At 48.5% G+C, this 12,324-nt stretch overlaps 1 protein-coding gene across 6 annotated transcripts in view; it reads left to right on the top strand.

The window, feature by feature from the left end:
• The window catches only part of EZHIP (EZH inhibitory protein), a 65,696-nt gene that overhangs the window by 17,870 nt on the left and 35,502 nt on the right, over positions 1–12,324 (top strand). The window lies entirely within an intron of this gene.

Raw genomic sequence — 12,324 nt, 5'->3', positions numbered from 1 at the left:
AGCCGGGGCTCCCGGGGAAGGCGGCAGCAGAAGCCGGTAAAACGCCCGGAGTACTCGTGTGGCCCCGGGAGCCCCCGGAACATTGATTTGGGGGGTCTGTGCCAGCCGCTTATGCCCTAATGCAGAGGGATTTCTCACAAGGACACGCAGTGATGGACAAGGGGAACGGCTTCATCAGGATGAAGGGAGGCCGGTTTAGATTAAATATCAGGAAGGAATTGTTCCCTGGGAGGGCGGCGGGGCCCTGGCACAGGTTCCCCAGAGAAGCTGCGGCTGCCCCTGGATCTGGTGGAAAGTGTCCGTGCCCTGGGTGGGGCTGGAATGGGATGAGCTTTCCCTTCCACAATTCAGTGATTCTGGTGGTCTGGCTGAGCTCAGTCAGCCTGAGGAGCTGTTGCAAATTCAGGCTGGAAGTTGAGTGCTCGTAATTTACACAGTGTAAAGCAAGAATGAACGGTTAAAAAAATTCTGATGCATGACTTTTTTAATATAAAAAGCAAGGGGAGAGGTGCTTCCTTTTATTTTCTTCTGATTCAATTGTATTTCTCACTTACAGCACAGTAGAAACCCTGTTCTGCTCTGGCTGCTGAAGGACATTGCAGCATCTCCAGGTGCACCTGAAGGGATCTCGACACCGAGAGAGATTTGTTCTGTTTCTGCATTGACTCAGTTGAAAGGTGAACGCAGAATGTCCATGGGTCACCCTGCCAGCTCCACTTGGCTCAGCAGGCATCGCAGGGAGGGCCCTCCTGTCATCTCTCTGGGGAGTCTGGAGGTGGGTTTTTCTGCTGCTCTGGGGCTGTGCTGGGAGCCCTCAAATTCCAGTCAGAGGTGCTGGGCACTGCTGGGCCTTGGGGACACCACTGAGGGGCGGCTGCTTTGGTTCTTAATACCTGGAAATCCATGGATTGCTGGGCGATTTCCATAAGTTCTCCTATTTTGTAGGAGCTGCAGGGTGAGGTCAGCATTCTGAGGGAGGCCCTGGCAAAGCTGCTGAGGGCAAGGAACACGGAGCATCCAGGGGCTTCTCCCACCTGAGTTTCTCCTGGAGCGTGCTGCGTGTCATGCTGGATGTTTAACCCGGCTTTGGGGTGTTCTCCTGCAGTCCCAGCTCCAACTGCTGCCCCTGAGCCGAGGCCTTGCTGTGTCCCAGCACTAAACCCGGCAGGTGGGTCCTGCTTTTCCAGCCCTTGAATCCCACGGGCAATCCCAGATTCCCAGAGCTCCCCTGGGCCCAGCCTGGACTCGCTCCCTGGGAGCTGCACTTCAGTCTGCCTGAACCAAGGACCTCCTGTTTGAAACTTTATTCCTGCTGTTTTTCCTCTTGCAGGTGGTTGGCAAAAAAGGAGAGAGACAGTGGGAAGTGGAGGCACAGGAAGGCCTTATCCCAGTCCAAGGTTCCCACTTTTCCCTCTGACTCCTGGAGATATGCCTGACCATAACCAGAGACTGTCCGTTTGATTTCTTGCCCTTTCCAGTAAATCGTTGCTTTCCGCTGAATTGTGTTCCTGGTGTCATCCTCCTCCTGCTCCTCCATGGATTTGTCAATAGAATTGCTGTATTTTGCTGAGTGGAATTTTGTTATTCCAGCAATTGTGGCTCTTTGGTTCCATTGAAACTTCCCATCTCTGCTGGGAGTTTCATCTGTCAAATACAAGTAAGATTGGAGTTTATTTGGGTTGTTACTCCCACAAACTAGAGATCATTCTGGAATAGGAGTAAATTGGCATGTTTAACTCCCTCTTCCCTTGACAATCAGAGCAGAGGAAGCAGATTTGAAATCATCATTCCATGGACTTCCACAGACTTCCTGGCTCTTCCAAAAGTTTTCCATGTTAGAAATTCCTGAGCTTGTTTTCCAGGCAAGCTGGGAGTTGGATATTATTCCTTCCTTTTATTTGATGTTTTTCCTGTCTCTGATTTTAGTAAGGCTATATTTTTTTTTCCAATTTTTATCCTAATTTGAATTTTGCTAATTCTTAGGGGACATTTCCAAGGAAATTTCCCCAATTAAGGTTGGTAAATCAGGAATGTGTCAGCACCATATCCACAGAATTCTGGGAATTCCCAGGAAAACTTGTAAGGTGTTTAATTGCCTTGATTCATCTCGTTTTCAAGTTCAACTGAGTGTGTTTTTAATTACATAAGTTCCATTAAAACTTAAATCCCGGCCTAGTTGCTGTTCCTTGGACACAATGGGGTGGTTCTTTCCTGCCTTGGCACATGTGGGTGTTGATCCCAAGTGAGCTTCCTGCTAAAACAGAATTTGTTTCCAAGAATTTTCTAGAAAACCTTATTTTCTGGGAGGCACTGGGTTTGTTTTCCCTATCCCTGCCTAATCAAGAGAACTCCTGGGGCCTGTGTTAGGCAGTGGCATCAGGGGAGGGGTGTGTTTATTTAATTTCGTATTTTATTTTACTTATTGTTTATTTTTTTTTTAATTTTTGATTTTTGTATTTTATGTTAAATATTGTATTGTGGTTAATGTTTTAATATATTTTTTGTTTTGTCTTTTTAAAATGCTTTTGGTTTCTTTAGTTTTTATATTTTTAGTCTATTATTTATTTTTAAAATTTAAAAATTTTTCTTTATTACTATTTAAAATCTTAATGACTTTTTTTTTAAATTTATGGATATTATTTCAGTTTTTACATTCATGTTATTTATTTTGTATTTTAAATTTTTAAATTATATTTTAAATTTCTTTTAGATTTTATTTATATTTTTTTTCTTTTTTAATAACTTTTGAGGTTTTTTAAAAAATTTTATTTTGTTTTATTTTATTTTATAATATTTTTTTTCATCTTTTCATTGTTCCTTTTTTTTTTTTTCCTTACTCTTTTTTTTTCCCCCGAGTATGTGGAAGTTTGGTCCCGCCCCCATCTCGGGCCGGGCGGAGCGTGGGGCGGAGCGTGGGGCGGAGCGTGGGGCGGAGCGTGGGGCGGAGCGTGGGGCGGAGCGTGGGGCGGAGCGTGGGGCGGAGCGTGGGGCGGAGCGTGGGGCGGAGCGTGGGGCGGAGCCGGGGGCGGAGCGTGGGGCGGAGCCGGGGGCGGAGCGTGGGGCGGAGCCGGGGGCGGAGCCGGGGGCGGAGCCGGGGGCGGAGCCGGGGGCGGAGCCGGGGGCGGAGCCGGGGGCGGAGCCGGGGGCGGAGCCGGGGGCGGAGCCGGGGGCGGAGCCGGGGGCGGAGCCGGGGGCGGAGCCGGGGGCGGAGCCGGGGGCGGAGCCGGGGGCGGAGCCGGCGTTCTCGGTGTTTGGGTTTTGTCTGGGCTTGTCCAGCCAAGTCATAAACCAGCCAACTCGGCTCCTGAGCTCTCCAATGAATGTTTGAAACGCTTCCACAGAAGGACAAGTCAGGAGTGATTCCAAAGGAATTTTTGTAAATGAAGGGTAACGATTTCTGGGGAATTTCCTTAGGAATTATGAACCTCAGGCATATGGATTTTCGGGGGTGGAATCCCCGTTCCAGCCTCGGGCACCTGCAGGAGAAGAGGGGTCCTTATCCACAGCAAGGGAAGCCCGGTGCCCCATCGTGTCAGCTGCAGACCATGAACCGTCCCGGGAATGAACAGCAAGTCCCCTCTGCCCTCACCCTCGGATTGGCCGCAGCTGCAGGTGAGAGATGCCACAGGATGGGGAGGGGAGAGAGCAGCCCCAGGTGCAGCTGTGATGGATAATGATGGGGCGGTTCCAGGTTAAGAGGGCAGCCCCAGCTCATTTTGGTATGGAGCCGTGGGGAGTGAGGAGGTCACGCTGAGGTCCTGGCTGTGGGTCGTGGGGAGCACGTGGGTTTGGAGCGTTGCCTGGGAGGCGATGGGGATCAAACCTTTACATTGAGCAGCAGCAGAAGGTAAACCAGTGTGGGTTTATAGAGGGGACTTTTTTTTCCTTTTCAGCTTCATCTTAATAAACCCTCCCCGGTGCTCCCAGACGAAAAAGGAGTTATGGAGACAAAAGGAGTTCAAATTGATCGAAGAAACTCCTTTTTTCTGTTGTCGTCTGTGTTTAAAGTGGAGGGATTTTCTTTTCACCTGGAATTTTAATGAATAGTGGCACTTCTGTGTGGCTTTTATTCAATATGATGTTCTGAGGTGGTGCGTAGTGTTTTGTGTGACTTTTTTTGGTGTTATTTGTTATATATAATTTGGTTTTTGAGCAAAGGTAACTTTATGTGTGGGTTTGTTTGTATTTGAGGTAGAACTGATTTAAGTAGCTTTTTTGAGAGACTTCTGAAATGTGTTATTGGGGTTTTGTGTGTTGTATGGAGGGATCCAGGTTGGGTAGAGCTGTTTTTTTCTGTTTGGTGGTTTTTAGTGATTTATTGTGTAGCTTTATTCTGTTTGTAGGCGGTGTATGGTGAGGGATATGTGGTGTATTTAATTCATGTTTGGTTTCATAGTTCACATGGTCAGAGTATTTTTGAACTGAGTTTTGTTGTTGAATTATTTTTGGGGGATATTGTGTTTTTCCAGGGTTTATTGTCTAAGGTTTACAGTGGTGTAATTGGCTGTGGTGTGAGGTATAGGGGAGGGTTTTATTTATTTAGTGGTGGCTTTTATCATAGGGAGCATCTAGTGTTTGTTTTAGTGGGTTTGGGACAGTGTGATGTAGTTCATTTTTTAGGGTTTCTTAATATTTACAATTAAATGTTTTTTTTATTGTGTTATAGGGGTTTGTTTATTTAGCCTGCTTGACTACAGTATATATTTAATAGTTTTGGATAATTTAGGAGATATTGTTTGTAGTCTAATGGATCTTTTGGTTTTGTGTGTATTTATAGGTGGTTTGTTTGTTTTGATGGTTTTGAGGAATTAAGAGTTCATTGAGTTAGGAATAATTGTTTTTGGTGCAGTTAATTTATGTATATTTGTGCTACTTTTATTTCTATGGATTGAATTGTTTGTTGTTGTGGTTTAGGGTAAACCTGAGAGGAAACTTTTGGATGGGTTTTTTTTTTAGAGAGTAAACTAAAATGGTCTTTCTTTTAAATTGGTTTGGGAAAGAACTTCTTTGGAGAAAAATGGGAAAAACTATTTATTTAACAAAGTGCTGACAAGCATAAAGAGTGAATGACATAAAATAATAAAACTTTCTGTTATTTTGTGGCGAGATGGTAATTTCAGAATGTCCTTGCTGTGGGTTGTAGCTCCTTTGGTCTCTTGTCAGCTTTTCCAGCATTGATAAAATGCTGAGGTCCAGGCCCTGTGGCTGCAGGTGCAGCTCTTGGTGCTTCTCTGGGTTTCTCAGTCTGCAGCAGGTTTAATGAGCCCGAAGAAAAAAGGGGAAAAAAATCAGTGCAGGGAACTTCTCTGCCCTAAAACTAACAACTAACAAAGAGCCATCAGATCTGTGTGCTGCAGTCTGTCTGTGCTTCAGCTGAATACACTGGAGAGGGAATGCACAGGAGTGAACACTGTTTTCTTAAAACAAGCTGCTTTCTTTCTTTCCTTGCTTTGCTCTCCAAATCAGAGTGAAAGGTACTGAAGGCATTTTGGAAGTAGTTATTTTAAATGTTTGAGGGCTTTTGGCATTTAAAATATTTGTTTTGGAGGAAGTTGGTTTGGAGTGCTTGGGGTTTTGGGTTAGTTAAAATTTGGGATTATTTTACTGCTAATTAGGTTCTTTTATTGCAGCTAAAAGTTGTGACTTTTTTGTTATCTTAGTAATAGAAAATAGGCTTTGATTTTGTATACAGTGATGGGATTGGTGTGTATGGTGTGGACTAAGGATTTAAAATTCTGTGGTTTGATGTGTAAGGTTAATGAATTTATATAGGTCAAAGACATGGGTTTTCTGGTTCTCCTTTGGTTAGAGGCAGGTCTTTAAGTTGGGAGTTCTGGTTGTATATTTTGGAGGTTGTTTGAGGAGAATGGAGATGGGGTTATTTTTATTATATTTGGAGTATGGACTAGGAGTAATAAGAGTTGGCTTTTTTTGCTGGACTTTTGTTTGTGTTTTGTTTTCTAAAATTGATATATTTGTATGGTCAGGGGAGTGGTGTTTCTGGTGCAGCTCTGACCATCCCTTATTGTTTGTGTGTTTCAGGTGGTCACTTGTCTCACACTGAGATCCTCTCACCCAACAGCCCTGCTGAGATCATCTGTGGATGTTTGGTTTTCTTTATGGCACCTGACTGAGACAGCAGGAATTTCCCAGAGGCAGAGACAGCCTTCCTTGGCACCTGATGTGGATTCTCATCCCTGGACATCCCAGAGATAAGTGAAGGGCTAAAAGCCACAGAGGGGGTGAAAGTGGGGTGTGGGTTGGGAGTCACCGGGAGGGATTTTTGGGTCAGGTTTGGAGATGGGGATGTCCAAGCTGTGACCCCTTTAGGGCACGTAAAGGGAAGGTCTCACAGTGCTGAGGTGTGCAGGACAGAGCAGTCCCAGGGCACGTTGTGTCACTTGTCTGTTGTGCACTCTGTGTCTTTTGTGTGTCCTGTGTGGTGTGTCTTTTTCCTCAACCCTTCAAGGGGTTATTTGGAGACCCCAGGCATCGTTCTTAACATCTCCCTGTTCCTTGAACAGGAACTGATACCATTGAACTTTGACTCAGGTGCTCAGACACACATCAGAATCCATCTCTCTTCACAAGCATCCAGGCTGGTGCCTTTCCAGGTCTTGTTCTGAGCTGTATCCACAGCTGTGCACTGCTGTGATCCATTTAGGCAGATTAGGTCTTCTAAAAGTGCACAGCCAAGTGGAGGATTCTTACCATAGGATTCTCAGGCATCCATCCCTGTGTTTCTTGGGATCAGTGATCCCGTTGGCATCTTCTTCCTGCACGGTTCTCTGAGCCTGGTCAGCTCCCCATGGGTCTTACCTCGGTCATCTCATTGCGAGTTCTCTCTGTCCTCAGGGTCATTCTTCTTGCTGAGATATTTCTGTCCCTGTTGTGTCCCCCCTTTTGTCCTGTCCTGTGTCACGGGTGTTGGTGTGTTTGGCTGGAGCTGCTCTGCCTTGTTGCTTAGTCTGGGTGTAGGGGTCATGGGACAAGTCCTGGAGAGTTGAAATGTGTCATGTGGGGTGTAGTTGGACTGTAGAGGGTATTCCTGGATTGACACAAAGTGTCTGGAGCTGTCGAGTTCTCCTGCAGCACTTTGACTTTTGTCCTGACTTTGTTTCAGGTGCAGATGGATTAAATCCCTGGCAGAGTGCCCCATCCTGGGTGAGGGGGCTCCCCTGAGAAGGTCAGTCACTGTTTGTGTTTGCAGGGGAGTGTAAATGGTGGCCATGTTACAGCACTGCTCTTTGTCTTTGTTTTTAGGAGGCAAAGCTGGGTCTCTGCAGTCAAGGTGAAGTGGACGAGGTGAGCAGTGATGGGTGGACAGAGGCTGTTGCTCAAGTCTCACTTGCTGGTTCTACTCTAAGCATTCACTGTTCTGTTTTATTTTATTTTAGGTGATCCCCTTGGCAGATGTGCTGGCCCAGGACGCCAGAGGAGGGTAGATGGGTGGAACATTAAGGTTCACTTGTGCTGTGCTTCAGTCAGAGCGGGGAGGTTGCTGTTTCACAGGAACTCAGCATGATTTTTCCTTTTTTGTTTCTTTGCAGGTGCTGCTGCTGCCCCAGGTGTGCCAAGGAATAGAGGAGGGGATGAGTTGGCCCTTGGGCAGGTGGCCCACAGGTGAGTGCTGTGCTCAGTGTGTCCCTTTTCCTTTTGCTGGGTTCACTCTGGGCAGCCTCTGGAGTGGGAGAAGATCTGAGGGGGAGCCGGGACAGGGGTGCAGAGGAGCCCTGGGGGTGACTCTTCTGGAGGGGAATAGTCACATTTTGTGTTCTGTGGTCCCAGGTAGTGTGAGGAGATGCACAGCTGGAGTTTGGATATGGCAGCACCGAGGTGGGAGCAGAGAACATCTCCAAATCCACGGAGCCAACACGATCATTTCTGTCCAGGATGGATTTTGTCTGCTCGTATTCCAAAAGCTGAGTGTTGGGGCTGGTGGTTGGGAGAAGGGGAAAAACCTTTTCAGTCCCAGGAGGCAATTTAAAGTTACCTTAGAGAGGAGAGGGCCCTTGTGGGATGGACCCCTCAGGAGTAAAAAGAGTGAGGGTGACACAAAGTGTCTGGAGCTGTCGAGTTCTCCTGCAGCACTTTGACTTTTGTCCTGACTTTGTTTCAGGTGCAGATGGATTAAATCCATGGCAGAGTGCCCCATTCTGGGTGAGGGGGCTCCCCTGAGAAGGTCAGTCACTGTTTGTGTTTGCAGGGGAGTGTAAATGGTGGCCATGTTACAGCACTGCTCTTTGTCTTTATTTTTAGGAGGTAAGGCTGGATATCAGCAGTCAGGGTGAAGTGGACGAGGTGAGCAGTGATGGGTGGACAGAGGCAGTTGCTTCTGCTGGAGTTTCACTTGCTGGTGCAACCCTAAACATCCTTTATTGTGTGTTTTAGGCAATCCACTTGCACTGCACTGAACTCCCCTCTCACCAACTGGACTACTGTCCCAGTCTGCCTCACTCATGAGCCCTTGGCAACATTACAGGACTCTGTGGTGAAGCCTTGACCTTCTCCATTTGAAGGGGCCATCCAGGTGGGCTTTGGTAACAGCCGAGGAGTTGAGGTGTGTCAGGGAGGAGGAGCGAGGGGCTGCTCAAGTTTCAGCAGTGCCACATCACCTTGTCTGCTCTTAACCCAGGCACACCCCGCAGTGTTGGTGTCTGAGCAGAGCTGGAGCACAGGGCCCGAGGACCTGGGTGTGCTCAGGAGGTGTTGAGTAGCAGAATTGCTGGTTTTTGGCCCATGTGCTGCTGAGATCACACGGTCACATTTGCTTTTCTTTATTGTAGCTGACTGAGAGACACCAGCCCAGTGGCAGCAGGAATTTCCCCAAGGGAGAGTCACCTTCTTTGGCTTTTGACATGGATAGGCATCCCCAGATGTCCCAGAGATAAGTGGAGTGCTGGGAGCCACAGAGGGGATGACAGTGGGGTGTGGGGTCAGGAGTCACCAGGAGGGGTTTTTGAGTCAGGTTTGGAGATGGGGATGTCCAAGATGTGACCCCTTTAGGGCACATAGAGGGAAAGTCTCACAGTGCTGAGGTGTGCAGGGCAGAGCAGTCCGAGGGCACGTCGTGTCACTTGTCTGTTGTTCACTCCGTGTCTGTTGTGTGTTTTGTTTTGTGTGTCTTTTGCCTTAATCCTTCAAGGGGTCTTTTGGAGACCCCAGGCATTGTTCTTAACATCTCCCTATTCCTGGTGCTGATACCAGGCCAGGCATCAAACCTTTGACTCGGGAGCTCAGAGGCTCCTCAGAATCCATCTCTCTTCACAACCATCCAGGCTGATGCCTTTCCAGGTCTTGTTCTGAGCTATATCCACAGCTGTGCACTGCCACCATCCATTCTGGCGGATTAGGTCTTGTCAGAATGCAGAGACAGGTACAGGATTCTGACCGTAGGATTCTCAGGCATCCATCTCTGCTTTTCTTGGGATCAGTGATCTCGTTGGCATCTTCTTCCTGCAGGGTTCTCTGAGCCTGGTCAGCTCCCCATGGGTCTTACCTCGGTCATCTCATTGCGAGTTCTCTCTGTCCTCAGGGTCATTCTTCTTGCTGAGATATTTCTGTCCCTGTTGTGTCCCCCCTTTTGTCCTGTCCTGTGTCACGGGTGTTGGTGTGTTTGGCCTGGAGCTGCTCTGCCTTGTTGCTCAGTCTGGGTGTGGGGGGAATGGGACAAGTCCTGGGGAGTTGAAATGTGTCATGTGGGGTGTAGTTGGGCTGTAGAGGGTATCCCTAGATGGACACAAAGTGTCTGGAGCTGTCAAGTTCTCCTGCAGCACTTTGACTTTTGTCCTGACTTTCTTTCAGATGCAGGGGGATAAAATCCACCCTCTTTTTTTCCCCCGAGTATGTGGGAGGTTGGCTCTCAGCAAGGAAGAAGTTGAGAAATGACCTCCCTGTCTGCTGGACATCTGGATATAATTGAGAGTGCAGTTACTAAAAATCCTCTGTATTTTCTACTAAATTAATAAACCTGAACCGAGAAAGCTGTGAACACCGTGGTGCCTTTTTTTTTCCTTTCAGGTCTCATTCTCCCCAGGCACAGTATTACCAGCAGTAACTTGATGTCGAAGTGTATTTCAGAGGCAGAGATAAAATAATATAGACATTTTATTTTGTCGCTCTTTGAACCTCCTTGTTTATTAGCCAAGAAATCCAAAACAAACCCCCTCTCCCCAAAAGCACACAGAAAGAGAAAATATGCCCATATTATTTTAATAAAGATTAAATATTTATCTCTTAGAAAACCAGGCTCATTCAATTCTACTTAACTGTGGTTCTGATGTGGTAGGTCAATGAATTCCTATAGTTTAAAATATCGGTAAAAATGGAAAGAAGTGAATACAAATTGAAAAAAAATACAAATGCAAAAAAATAAAAATATGAGTAACAGAATGAGAACTATAAAATATGAAAGATAATAGGAATAGATACACTATTGCTACACTATATTATTACTTGTTCCATTTATTATAATATGTAAAATATACTTAATATAATGTACATGATATAATAGATAAATTTGTAATGGTTATTAGATATATCAAAGTAAGAAATAGAAGTTATTTTGAAATGCAGCCTAAACTGAAGGCTTTTTTGGATTAGGTTTGGTTGATGGCAGGCGATTTGTAAGGCACTGCTGCCATCCTGTGGATAAAGATCGGTACTGCAGCTCCCCCCGAGCCGATCTGTAAGGCAATGCTGCCATCCTGTGGATAAAGATCGGTACTGCAACTGTCCCCCGCGCCCGTCCCGAGAGCTGTGCGGCAGTGCTGCCATCCTGTGGCCATACAGCGGTACTGCAATTCTCCCCCGTGCCGGTACCCGAGGTGCGCAGCAGCCCCGGTCTCTGAGCTCACGGGCAGTGCTGCCGCCCGAGGACCGACAGATCACGGCCAAGAAGACGGGAAAAAAAAAGAGGGGATCCAGGGCACGTTGCAGCCGGCTGCCTGCGCGCGACCTGGACCAGGGAGCGGCCCGGGAGCGGTTTTTCCGCGGCATACGCAGGTGCGTGGACACGGGATGGGGGCTGAGCGGCGCCACGGCAGTGTTTGGGCAGGCGATGTTGTCAGGCGCTTGTGCAAACAGCCGGGGGGGACATTTGGGGGGAGTGCCACAACCAAGATGGTGGCACGGCTCGGGGCGCTTGACCTTCTAAAGATGGCGGCGAAAAGGGCGGGAAAAATGAGGACCCCCCCCATGTATGTCTATCAGACTGCCTGCACAAAAATCCCGACCACGGTGCAGCCCAAGGACTATTTTCTGCGGCGTTTCCCGGTGTAGGAACACGGGCTGTGGGTTCAGCCACGCCGCAGGCGGGTTCGGGTTACTCATTTTAGTCAGGCGCTTGTGTTAGACACCTATAGGGGGCCTTAAGGGGCGCCACAACCAACATGGCGGCTCGGTTCGCTGCTGTTGACCTTCTAAAGATGGCGGCAAAAAGGGCGGGAAAAATAAGGACCCCCCCCCATGTGTGTCTATCAGACTGCCTGCACAAAAATCCCGACCACGGCGCCGCTCGGGGATAATTTTCTGTGGCGTTTCCAGGTGTAGGGACACGGGCTGTGGGTTCAGCCGCGCCGCAGGCGGGTTCGAGTTACTCATTTTAGTCAGGCTTCTGTGTTAGACACCTATGGGGAGCCTTAAGGGGCGCCACAACCAACATGGCGGCTCGGCTCGCTGCTGTTGACCTTCTAAAGATGGCGTCAGGGAGGGGCGAAAGTGACGTAATGCTCTCTGCCACCAAAAAAGGCGAGGTGTGACGAAAATGACCGAGAGTTGCCGAACAGCCGAAAAGAGCCGACTGCTGACGGAAATAGCCGAGTTTCTCCGAACAGCCGAGAATAGCCGACTACTGACGGAAATCGCCGGGTTTCCCCGAACAGCCGAGACCAGCCGAGTTTCTCCGAACAGCCGAGCCCGCCCGAGCCGGGGGCAGTTCCGGGCGGCCCTGGCCGGTGTCCGCCGTCACTGCCGCTTCCTCGGCGGGCCATTCAAGGCGGTGTCGGGGCCGCTGCCGATCCCCCGGCGGGCGGGCGGGACACGCTGGCGCTGTGCCCGGAGCTGGAGCCGAGCCGGGGTTCCCGGGGAAGGCGGCAGGAGAAGCCGGTAAAACGCCGGGAGTACTCGTGTGGCCCCGGGAGACCCCGGAACATTATTTGGGGAGGTCTGTGCGAGCCGCTTATGCCCTAATGGAGAGGGATTTCTCACAAGGACACGCAGTGATGGACAAGGGGAACGGCTTCATCAGGATGAAGGGAGGCCGGTTTAGATTAAATATCAGGAAGGAATTGTTCCCTGGGAGGGCGGTGGGGCCCTGGCACAGGT

The sequence above is a fragment of the Zosterops lateralis genome (assembly GCF_965231275.1).
Source record: "Zosterops lateralis genome assembly, chromosome: 28".
Lineage (NCBI taxonomy): Eukaryota > Metazoa > Chordata > Aves > Passeriformes > Zosteropidae > Zosterops > Zosterops lateralis.
This window is presented reverse-complemented; position numbering and strand designations above follow the sequence as displayed.